The 12829-nt window shown below is 33.4% G+C and overlaps 1 long non-coding RNA gene across 1 annotated transcript; it reads left to right on the top strand.

Annotated features, from left to right (window-relative positions):
* The first annotated feature begins 2849 nt into the window (after nt 1-2849).
* On the top strand, nt 2850-3727 carry LOC132599441 (uncharacterized). The gene is made up of 2 exons (XR_009566823.1): nt 2850-2990; nt 3535-3727. It is a non-coding gene; the product is annotated as an uncharacterized LOC132599441 (long non-coding RNA).
* The last annotated feature ends 9102 nt before the right edge of the window (nt 3728-12829 follow it).

Raw genomic sequence — 12829 nt, 5'->3', positions numbered from 1 at the left:
TTATTTTTGCGCGGATTGTCTTTCTTTTTGTGGTCTTTAATTTTTTACCTTCGCTTAAAAAAGTAGCTGAGAATATACTGAGATTCTGGACTCGAACCTCAGCTCAGTGAAAAAAACAAAACAGAAAAAATCACAAGGTAAAAGTTGCTGATCTCAATCAAAAAAATAAAAAATCGCAAGGCAAGACTTTTGCAAAAAATTTGTCTTACAAGGCAAAGTCTGCCATCTCGGGGCATAGGTTCTATGTAACTTTGACTGAATAGGTTCTATGAACCTATGCCTTGCGAAATTATTATTATTTGCGACTATGCTTGGTTTCGAACTCATAATCTCGAGGTATTTTCGAACGCCTTTTTAAGCGAAGGACAAAAATTAAAGACCAGCGAATTGAGATATAAAAATTAAAGACCAGTCCGTATGAAGTACAATCGTGCAAATTGGCCCTCTCAAAGTAGGAGAAATGGACATTTGGTCACTTTTTAATTTCTTTTTTTTTTTTTTTGCACGGATTCGCTTCGCGAAAATTCTTTCTTATAAGGCAGTGCTTTATAAGGCAAAGGTTTGCCTTTTTTATTTTTTGCTCTGTTGGAATTCTACAACAGTTACTTTTGCTTGAATAAGTCTAATTTTGCTAAGAAACTTTGTCTTGCGATTTTTTCTTTTGTGATTAAGTTGGATTCGAACCCAGAACCTTGGGGTATTTTAGGCTAAGGACAAAAAGTTAAAGGGACAAAAATTAAAGACTACAAATTGCCATCAAATTTTGGCTAGCATTTTAATAGTATTAATTAAACTTTAGCCACTTTTTAATATGAAAATTTAAAAAACTCTTAAAACTTTGGATATTCACCATGCAACTTGAAGTACAGGACTATGAGAAATGTTCTTGGAGTTAAAACTGATACGGTTCAAATTTCAAAATAAAATATGAAGTTTCAATTTTTATCCATTCATATTTCCGAAAACTTTCATGTGTTTGACTATTTGAGTTCACCTTTATAAGTTTGCACTCTAGAATCTTTACAAATTCCTTCAGGGTCCTGAAATTTCAACCGTATGAGTTGAACTCCATAACATTGTCCCGGATTTCGATAGAGGTATCATCAGAGAAATAATTACTATGCTAATAGGAAGAGTTAGTTACTTCTATGGTCATCCAAACTATAAAAATTACCTAGTAAAATTACTTTTTTATAACAATATATTTACTCATAGTTTACTTTTTTCCTCATCGGAACAAAATTCCCAGATCATACAAACAATTAACTCATGATAAAAGTGGACGAAATTGGAAAGTCATATATCCCTTCCTAGGTATTTTTTCTCTTTGTTATATTGCAAAAGGACTCATCAAAAGGCAAATGAACATAATTAGTTGTCAAATTGGATGCCAAAATTAGTCCATTCAATTTTTTTTGCGGCGGAGAAGCATGACAAATAATTGATCATAATTTTATTTTTTTTATTTGTTTTAGAACAACAACTAGGCAGAGTGCAAATTACTATGCATTTGAAAATGGACGATTTTAATCATGCAAGTTCCATATGTCTAGAAAGAATTTTCAAACTATGATCATTTTTGTCTGTTGTAGTGGTAACTAGCTGTTTGAGTAAAAAATCGTACTTTGATCAAATAGTTAAATTTGTATTGAAAGTTAAATAAGGTTAACCACAGTTGATAATAATTTGATAAAAATAGTTGAATTAATACAAGCAAGTTACTGAAAAATTTATAAAGAAATAGTAAATAAAAAGAAAGAGTGAACTTATGCCAATTATGATGAATAACAGTAATGGACTTCTCCTTTGCCAAGAATGAACAAGAGCTTGATGATCAAATAATAATAATAATAATAATAATAATAAGCAGAAAGTAATCAAGAATAGTCTCTTCTTTTTAGTGAGTATTCGATGCCCAGGTATACAAGTGAAAGTACTATTATAGGTATTTGGTCATGTCTGGTGCTTTTCCCGTTGTGAGTAGGTAACGACAATCATTAATTGTTGAATTGATTGTCATTTAATTCCTTGATTCTGGCTGTCAGAAACCGTTTCGCCGTTACTGCATTAATTCTATTTAATGCGTAATCAATAGGATCTCGTATGTTGTTCCTGTTGATGTTCTCTTCGTTGACCATGTCATCGGTATTAGCTACCTCTCCGTAATTACTATGCTCGGCATTACCGTTAGGTCTTTCTACGTCATTGCCTTAACTGACATGTGTCAGCCATATGTTGGTCCACCTGTTAGTTGCAATTTTTACTCATACACTAGCCTTATTTTGAAAATTACAAATCTCACATTTAAATGAGGTTTACATGTAAATTTATTTCGAAAGACTTGAAAATATAAAAAGTTATTTACACTAACAATATATATATCATAAACTCGTCTAGAATAGGATTCAATCACAACATAGATATAGATAAATCCCAAAGAAACATCAGAGATTATGTTAGTCATAATTAGGCATGTAGTAATACAGTAATACAACTGTTACTAGTTGACTTTTGGTTTATCATAAAACCCACTGACATTAATGTGGGGTTAAATTTTAATTAATATATCAAAATGCAGATGATATTTCCTTAAAATTCACCATTTAGCACGTCGTTGAGTTAAGTATTCCTCTATCTATAACTAAACATTTTAGGTTCGAGTCCTAGGGATGAAGTCGTCTTTGGTAGGAAGCTTTATCCCCTAAAATGAAACTTTCAAGCGTGAATCTGGATTATTCGGGACCTAAAACAAGTACCGAACACCCAGTAGGAAACCACGGAAAAATACCATCATTTATTTGTCTAATATGGCAATCCCACTTATTTTTGCCTCATTTGGTGGAGTTCCCATTTCTAAATTAGATAAGATGAATAGTAATTACATGATCTCTAGCTAGATTCAACTATATAAACAACGTAAGAAATTTCATATACCTCACAGCAAATTAACTTCAAATATATATCCTTTAGTTCTTCTTGTCTTTAGCCAGGTAAGATTAAATTTCATAGCATTAGATAGTATATATATTGTGCCATTATAAGAGAAGAAAATCATCCCGTCATGCAAACAATTTTTTTGGTTAATTAAACGATGCTTCAAGAAAAAGAAACCATGTAACAGAGGGGATTCTTATTTGATAAATGATACTTTGAGCTTGGAATAAGTGTGAAGAGATTTATGATACATCTTTATTTTTTTTGAATTGTTTTGCAACAAACAATCAAATTATCATTATATTTTATTCCCTTTTCTACTTGTATTTCCACGAAACTGGAACAAAACTCTCGTGCTTAATTAAGACATGATAGTTGAAAGGCGTATCTTAATTTACCTGTTTTTTCTTAGCCGGTGTGTTGATGATCCATAAGCCCTAATTAGTCCTCTTTTTTTTATTATTATTATGGAAGTTATCGATAATCATGTTCTTATATATCTTTACTACAAAAGCATATATTCACGTTTTTGATTAGTTGCATCGTCCCAATATATGACTAAACGTATGGTTTAATTTATTTATCATTCTTGATTTGCAGGGTACAAAATATGAAGGGTACAATAGTTATGAGGTTCATTGTGGTTGTTTTAGTTATGTTGGTGATGACTTCTAGCTTGGCCACGAGCAGAAAATTAATCGACAATAAAGAAGACGATGATAATGGTGTTTGGCAGGAAGGAAGTACAAATGTGAATAATCACCATTATAAACCTAGGCAAGACTTCAACAATGGTGATGGGGGCACTGTTCCTAAAGGATCGAGGACATGATACAGATCGATGCTGGCAAGTTCTAAAGCTACTGAATTATGCGGAACAAATAGCTTTCGGTTGCTCTTGAAGTTAGATAATTAATGTATATGCTTGCACGGTTGTGTATTTTAAGTGGTACCTAAATAGAAATAATGATAAACCTTCATGGTTGTAGACTTGAAGTAGCTACTACTAGTAAATATGGTACTAACTTTAATTTTCCTGTTTCTGTCTAATAATGTTGCAGTGGGAAGTGTTGTAATTTTTATGTTGAAGCTTTGTCTATAAAGTGGTGGTAGTAGAAATTTCATGTGTGCTTATGTTGTTTGTACTAAATAAAAAGAAGCTTTGGTTAATCAACCTGTGGGTCTACTCTAGTCTCCATGCATTATTAATATTATAAAATCTCTAATATTAGGCAAACGTAGTTATGGTTCAAGTTATATAGTGTAAATTGTAAAATATAAAAGGGTTACCCTTGCCATGCCAAATCCTTTTACAGTGAGCTAACTTTAGAACAGCACCCAAGGAAATGGACCGCATATATTTTCATCTCATCTATTCCTTCTGATCTAAAATTGCACAACAAAGAGGCCCAAACAATCCTCTTATTTATTCAAAATCAGTTTAAATGAGGGCTTCACATTTTTGACATGATACGACCTGAGACTTGGCAATTACTATAACCTGTTTTGACTGTTAATCAAGTACAACAATTAAGGCAAAAAAGTTACTCACTGGGTCACAGCGGCACATACCGGGGGTAGCGACTGTGTATTAAAAACACAGGACTCTGTTAAGTGGTAACACGATGTATAGAGTTTGATCAATCCAACTGGCGATTTCCGATAAGTCTTTCTGAAATGGAAGAGCAAGAAGCGGAACTAGAAGAAGACTTTCTTTCTCTGTATGGATAACCAATTCATTTTTCCACTTGCTTATTCTTTCGTTTGAGTGCTGCTTGAGTGAAGCAGCCGGTCGACTATTTTCAACCAGACAAAATAACTGTGTTTATATCAGCCAGATGAATATGTCGTCACATGTGTCTTTACATTCAACATTATCATTAAATTATAATTAATCATTAATACATATTTTCACTTCAATTTATCATAGTAAACTAATATGATGTAGGGTAAATTTCAAATAGAATTAAAATATTTACTGATAAGTGATGAGTAAAATGTTGTCTCCGGGTAGGAATCTAGTAGCTCAGTCGGTTGGCTACCTGAACTTTCACTTTGTTGGTGAGGGTTCGAATTCCTACGTTGTAATCCCCTCCCCATTTTCCCTTCTCCTGAAAAAACAAGTTAAAAAAAAAAGTTGTCTCCTCAGAATTATTGCCAACGTATGCAAAAATTCTATGATGGACGATCATTAATTTAACGGGAAGAAAATAAGTAAATGTTACTGCTCTAATATCATAAAAAAATTATTATGGCAGAGGAGTAAAGACTGAGCAAAGACAAAACGATTGTATTAAACTAAACAAAATCAATTTGGTACGGTATTGACAATTGTTCACTAACAAATAAAACTAAGAAAAAGGTGTTATGAAATGATATATAATTGAAAATAACTAACAGAAGCAAACCAATAACATTGTAGAGAGAGTATTATCACATTTCTTGGTGTTACAAATGAGAAGGCAAAGCTCCGTATTTATAGAAGAGTTTTGTCTCTCAACCTATAACATATACAATTTGTACAAGTTGTTATATAACTTGGACACAACTTGGCACAACTAATATACAACTATGATACAACTTGCTACAACTAAGATACAACTTGCAAGTGCAAGTTGTATTTATCACTTAATGTGCAAGTCGTATAATATACACTTCTAGTTGTATAATCATTAATAATACATCCAAATTACAACTTGACAAATGGTTTATAACAAAAGGTATATAATAAGAAATATGTATCCACGACAAACTCTAATTAACCATACAAATGGGTCGTCCATTGGGCCGAGTCCTTTCGTGAAGTAGACTCAATTTTTTTCTCTTTTTCACCTTTTCTGTGTTAGTAAATTTTCTAAACAAAGTCTCAATACCACAATAAATGGAAGCTATGATCCAAAAGAATTTTCAGAGAGAACTCTTTTCTTTTGTTTTCGATTCGGTGTTTGTTATCTATTTTAGGGTTCTGATTTGCGCCGTGTAAAGTTTATTAAAGGGGGAGGTGTTCCTACCGGGATTATTTTTCATGACGAAGTAATCTAAATAGCGGCTCACTTAACCGCTTAAACTAAGAATAGTGGGTATATAATATATGTATAATTTATGTAGAATATATGCATAATTGTATACAATCTATGTATCCCGGCTGTGAAAAATAAATAGTGAATCCAACCTGTTATTTGTGTAAAATTCATTCTTCTTTTTTAATTCTTTCGAACTCGAAATATATTACTCCCTCCGGATCAAAAAAAGAGTTCACTTAGCCTTTTTTTTTTAATGAAAAAAAGAGTCCACTTAGCAAATCAAGAAAAAATTAACCTTATTTTTCCATATTTGCCCCTATTAAGTGTTATATGATCAAATTTCAATGCCTATTTGATTAAGGGTAGTTTAGTCAAATTACCTATTTTTATCTAAGAGTTAGTATTTTTTAAGGGGTGTACAAATGGCTAAGTGAACTCTTTTTTTTTATCCGAAAAGAGTATTAAGGAGGAATCATATCTATCTCATCACAACTCTTAATGGTGAGAATGAACTCATGTATCCTATATACTCAGATTTTCTCCAATTAAATTTGAAACTTCTTTAATTTTAATCAACTAACAATAATATAGGAAAGTATATGCAATTAATTACATGTCCCTTCTAATATTACAGTTGTCACGTTGAAAATATCTTTTTCAGTAGATGACTGATTATGGGAGACAGGTGGATATAATAATGGGATTTAGGCAAAATACCATTAAAGAGGCACGACAATTCATCATTTCTTGATGTACATAGAAGACTAAAAATTATTAAAGTGGAGACCAAACATGAATACTAGATAGAACTAGACATTTCCAAACGTGGTTAAATTTGATTATTATTCTAGTGGAAAAAAGAATGGCCCATGCCCTTCCATTGCTTTCTAATGTTACATATATAGAATCCTAATAAACCCACTTTTTCAATGTAATTTTATGTGTTTGTGTATTGACCGTCCAAAATTGTGTGGTTGTCAATTCGGTGTAGGAACAATTTGGTTATAGATAGGTAGATATATACTGATTTGTTCTAAGGTGCCCCCACTTTGATTTGATTTGTTGAGTTAAATAATTGATAGTCTATATTCCATGAAGGGTCATTGTGACTGTAAAATCAATTAACTTGACCCTATGTTTCTTTTCACAGCTTCACGTTTGTACTATTGGGTGCAAAGTAGTTAGGAGGTCGGCTCTTTATTTTACATGGTTTGAAATTAAGATTTGAAATTTCAATTCATCCCTTTTTTTTTAGATGATTTGAAATTTTATCTCATGACAAATCATGAGATAAAATTGCGTGTCCAAACTCCTACTTAAATTAATACTCACTTGTATCAGGTGTTTATATCAACACATATAAATTTATTATAGTTAAGTGAATGAGATCGTGAGAGTACATGTTAACTAAGCTTCATTAAGTGCTAAAGATCTACATATAAACATATGTCTTGCTTGTATATATTGGCTTGATATGAACACAGAATACGAATAAACTTTTGCCTTTAACTCATAGTGTAAACAATGTTTATCCTATAATATATTTCAATTTATTTTAATGTAATAGATTACTTGTCATATTTGTATGGTATCGATGTCACTTATCAGGAATAATTACTTATTATAATTACCTCTTAAGTAACATAACAATGTGAAAGAATACCCTACATATAAATAAATTGGTTAAAAATTTATCGGCATTGAGTGTTTACGATCAATCAATAAATCTAAGATATTTCATACAAAAAATTATTATCTAATCATGAATAAGCGATATAAATTCTTACCTTAATTATTAGTTAGCTAAAGTTAAAATGATTGATTAGGTGTAAATACCTTATGCGAATAAATATTTACAAATAAAATTGATAGTACTAAAATATTATCCTCATCATGTTATACCTGATCCTAAAATAGTTATAGGGACTTGAGACGTCATGCGAATTCCATAGACCATTGTGAGGAAATTGCTTTGTGAATTTAAAGACTTGATCAGCTTAATATCATTGTCTTCTTATGCAGATTATCACTTTCTTTTCTTTCCTTTTCCTTTTTTTTTGTTTTTTTTTTTTGGAAATGCAGAGTGGAGGGGGCTCCTCAACTATCACACTCTAATGATTATAGTCAAGAGAAAAAGTTGAAAGTGACCTTATTGATGCAGCAATTTTGAAAATAAAAGGTCCCTGGGTTACTCCTTAGTTTCCACAATTTATTAGAAGGGTTTGATATTTTCTAACGATATGTTTTCAACTTCATCTTGGCCAGTGGCACTTGTCCTAGCTCTTGACAAATGTTACCCAACTCGTATGAGACCGTTATACAATTCAACATTTTCGTGCAAGTATAGCACAATTATATTTCTGACATCATGTGATGTTTTTTGAGTGTTATACCCCAAATCTTAAGATAATGAAACAATCAAAACTATAGTATAGCCTCTTTTTACACAGAGTCATGATTTGAAATTTATGAATTTAAAATTTTAATCCTTTTAAATTAGTGATGTGATTATAAATTAATAATTTGTACATGTGTTAAAAAAAGATGACATATAGACTTTGAATCAAAATTATTGTGTTTGATCGAACCGTAGGATATAGTCTAGCTCTGCAGACAAACCTCACATTTAACTTTCCAAAGTTTTCTCTTGAACGCAAATCTTTTTTAGTTTCATCATAGATATGGTGACATTCTAGACAAATTTAATATGGACAAAATATGAGAGAGATGTTTTAGTATATGTGGAAATACGCTTTAGATTTTAGTGATATATTTTAATGTCAAAATGGACAATATCATTACTGGTCTAAGTCGTTATAGATGATATCAGAAGTATATTTCGTGTGCGGTCTTTGAGTGATGGTGAGTCGCACCTCAGCATTCAACATTTTTTTTAAAAAAAAAAATCTGGGTGTATGGGTTAAAAATGCATCTAACGTGGATCAACATAGTCGACACGTGTTGATTTTTACAGTAACGTAGAGATATCAGATGGTAATGTCGAGTATAGCATTACGGAGAGACAGCTAATACCGAAGAACTGGTCAACAAAGAGAACATCAACGGAAACAACATACAAGATCTTTTTTACTACGCATTAAATGGAGTTAATGCAGTAACGACAAAACGGTTTATAACGGCCAAAATCAAGGAATTAAATGAAATTATTAATTCATTAATTAAAGATTGCCGTTACTTACATACAACGGGAAGGGCACCAAATAGGATCACATACCTATAAATAGGATTTTCACTTGTATACCTAAGCATCAAATACTGACTGAAAAGAAGATACTGCTATTGATTATTGTTTTGCTTATTCTCATCATCATTATTCTCTGATCATTAAGTTCTTACTCGTTCTTGGAAAGGAGGAAATTCATTACTACTGTTCATCACAATTGGCATAAGTCTACTTCTTCTTTTTATTTACTTAGTCTTTATCGATAATTAATAATTTGCTTGTGTTAATTATTTCATCTGTATCAAATTACTACCAAATGTGGTTAACCGTAGAACAAATTCAAATATTTGGGTAAAATACGAATTTTGACTCAAACAGTTTGGCGCACCCGTCTGTGGGAATTTCTACAGTTGGCTTTGTAGTTTGATTTCTGCTTTATCTTTGATTACGCAAGTGTTATTACTTTAGTATTTTCTTCTGTTTTTGCATTCAGATATGACAGGAGTTACATCTACACCATCCATTGACGAAAACAGAAACGTCAATGAAGAGTTACTGGTTGACCCAACTAACGGGACAACAGGAAACACATCAGTGGCGGACCCAAATCAAGCTTCAATCCCAATAGAGGATTTGCGGGAGTTCCTGAAAGGAGAGATGGCGGGGGTGATGAAACAAATGATGATTGAAATTCGGCAAAATCCCTCGCAACCACCGCCATTGAACGGGATTGCTGGTTCAAGTCAATCAATATCCCTTGAGCAAAGAAACTTAAATGGAGAGCCAACCAACGCCAATGATCTCGGCGTGATAGCAGAGGCAACAAGTCATGGCGATGTTGATATCAATCCAATTATACCTGTTCCAATACTGCAGCGGTTCGAGGAACATATGAAAAAATTCAAAGAACATGAGAACATTGTTTTAAAAGGCAGTGTCAGGACTCGCTCCGGGACTCGCCTCGGGGCAGGACAGTGGCAAAACGCCCTGGGGCTAGCGTGCGGGGCTTAGTTCCTATGAGGCTTACGCCCTAAGCGCCCAACCGTACGCCCTAAACATGCCTAACGCCCAACGCCCAGGGCTCGCCTAACAGTTCTTACACAAATTATATTTTAAATTCCTTAATTAAAATCATTCACCCTCATAATTGTTTAACAAAATAATGATATTTAATAGTTTTTCATCTATAGAAATAGAAGATTGGGTGTAACTCATATAACAAGTCGTAGTATTGGATATTTACTATTTGAGAACGTCGTGAGGGTGAATATCACTTAATTTTTTTTTAAAAAAACACATAGCGCAATTGTACATTTTCACTTGTCATTGGTCATAAGTTCTATGTATCAAAATTATCACATAATTTTATTTTTTGTTCATGAAGAAGTTATGTTTTAATTGTAATATTGATAAATTTGATTGATTATTTGCTTATAGGGAGATAAAATGAATAGTATGATAGTAATAGTGTTTTAAGAAATTATGTTTTTTTCCGTGTTTGAAAGTTAAAATGTTAGAATTGATTTGCATTTCATAATAGCTTTTATTTCATTGTATTGTTTATACTTGTAAAATTATGTTATATATAATTACAAGTTATAAGCGGTGTATAATGGATTGCTTTGATCATTTTTTTGTGACGATCAAGCGCGCGCGCGCACACACACACACACATATATCTATATATATATATATATATATTTAATTTATTTACAGTTTTCTTTTATTTTTTTATGTGATTTTACCTATTTAAAAATATTTATTGTAATTATATTATTTTAAGAAATACTAAAAATTAAATACCCATGGGGCTTACGCCCCGTGCCTCGAGGCTTACGCCTCGTCGAGGCGTATGTAAAACGCCCCGCCTTACGCCCCCGCCTTTTAAAACACTGCATGAGAAAAGAATCAGTAGAATACCACTATCAAAAAAGAGGACGATAGTGACTACATATATCATCGATGAAAAGATTCTGCAGATTTGCAACACGTTCCAGAAAGTTTCAAATTACCAAAAATCAAAAAATATGACAGAACCACCGACCCCTTAAGATCACATTATTGCCTATACATCCAATTCGGGCCTGTGATCTTGGGCCAAAAATGACTTAGTCTGTTATGATTAAACAGTTTGGTCAAGTATTGACAGGAGGAACGCTGGATCGGGATGCAAAATTACCCCCAAATTCACTTGAATCCTTTGCGAATTTAGTAGATAAATTCAAGAGGCACACACTGGAGCAAGGAAAACAAAGAAAAGAATGGAAGATATATTCAACATCAAACAAAAGAGAGATGAAACCTTACAAGAATTTATGCATCGCTTCCAGAAACACCGCAACACCTTGCTGCAAATTGAAGACAAATGGACTGGAATTGCATTCCGATGCATTACATCCCGATGGAACGCCGTCAACAAAGGATATCGCCAAACACTTAATTGAGTACCCGGCAAAGACATGGGACGATATATATTACAAATACTGTTCAAAAATTCGGATAGAGCAAGATATCATCAATCCGATCATGAGGAACTCAACACCATCAACCAGGGATACGTCGAGTAGGGGCAATTCCAGAAAAAACGATGGAGATAGAACGCATAGAAGAGAACGTTATGATCCATATTATCCACGAGCAATCCGTGAAGGTACACGAAGAAATAATCAATATCGGCATAGGTCACCACCGGCAGCAGGGACGTCCCGAGAAAATTATAATACCGAAGCTCCAAAACTCACGGACTATAATTTCTGTGTTTTGACATCAAAAGTGGTTGTAACATTGGATAAGTTGGGTAATAAGATCAAATGGCCCCAGAAAATGAAATCAAATCCAAGTAAAAGAAATCCAGAACATTTATGTGAATTTCACAAAGGACATGGTTACAAGACTGAGGATTGTCATGCATTGCGATTGGCAGTTGCCGATCTTTAGAGCAAGGACATTTGACGGAGTTGCTTTCGTAGAATGACAAGCAAGCATATTATCGGAACAGGGAGCAAGGAGCACCGCCGCCACTTCCTGAGCCAAAGCGAGTAGCGAATTTTATTACAGGTGGTGCAGATGTCAACATTACAGGGGGGGGGGGGGGGTGGATGTCAACAAAGTCACTTACACCTCAGGCGTGAACTTCAAAAGAATAACCACCAGAAGTGAAAAAAGGGATAGACTGGCTCTCGTTGAAGATTGTATTACCTTCGATGAAGCCGACGCCGACGATATGCAATTTCCGCATAATGATGGGTTAGTAATTACTTAGCGCATCTTAGATACTGATATTAAACGTGTTTTTGTTGATTAGGGAAGTGTTGCCAACATGATAAACATCATAGTCATAGAGGAGATGAAATTGACGAGCAAAATAATCAACAAATCCATCATGCTCACTGAGTTCAATAATTCAACAGAAAGAACTCTGGGTGAAATCATTTTACCAGTCGTAGCAGGTGGAGTGGAACTGCAAACTGCATTTTCAATCATGTCCCCTACGATGGATTACAACATGATAGTTGGACGTCCCTGGATTCACGCCATAAAAGCAGTACCATCAACATACCACCAAGTGGTCAAATTTCCAAGGCCGTGGGGCATCAGAGAAGTTCACGGTGAGCAAAGAATTTTCAGAGACTGTTACACCGTGGCGGTAAAGAAAGGCATACCAAAGGTAGAGCATTTCGAACCGGAA

The sequence above is a fragment of the Lycium barbarum genome, chromosome 6 (assembly GCF_019175385.1).
Source record: "Lycium barbarum isolate Lr01 chromosome 6, ASM1917538v2, whole genome shotgun sequence".
Taxonomy (NCBI): domain Eukaryota; kingdom Viridiplantae; phylum Streptophyta; class Magnoliopsida; order Solanales; family Solanaceae; genus Lycium; species Lycium barbarum.
The sequence above is the reverse complement of the archived record's forward strand: the minus strand, read 5'-3'. Positions and strand labels throughout refer to the sequence as shown.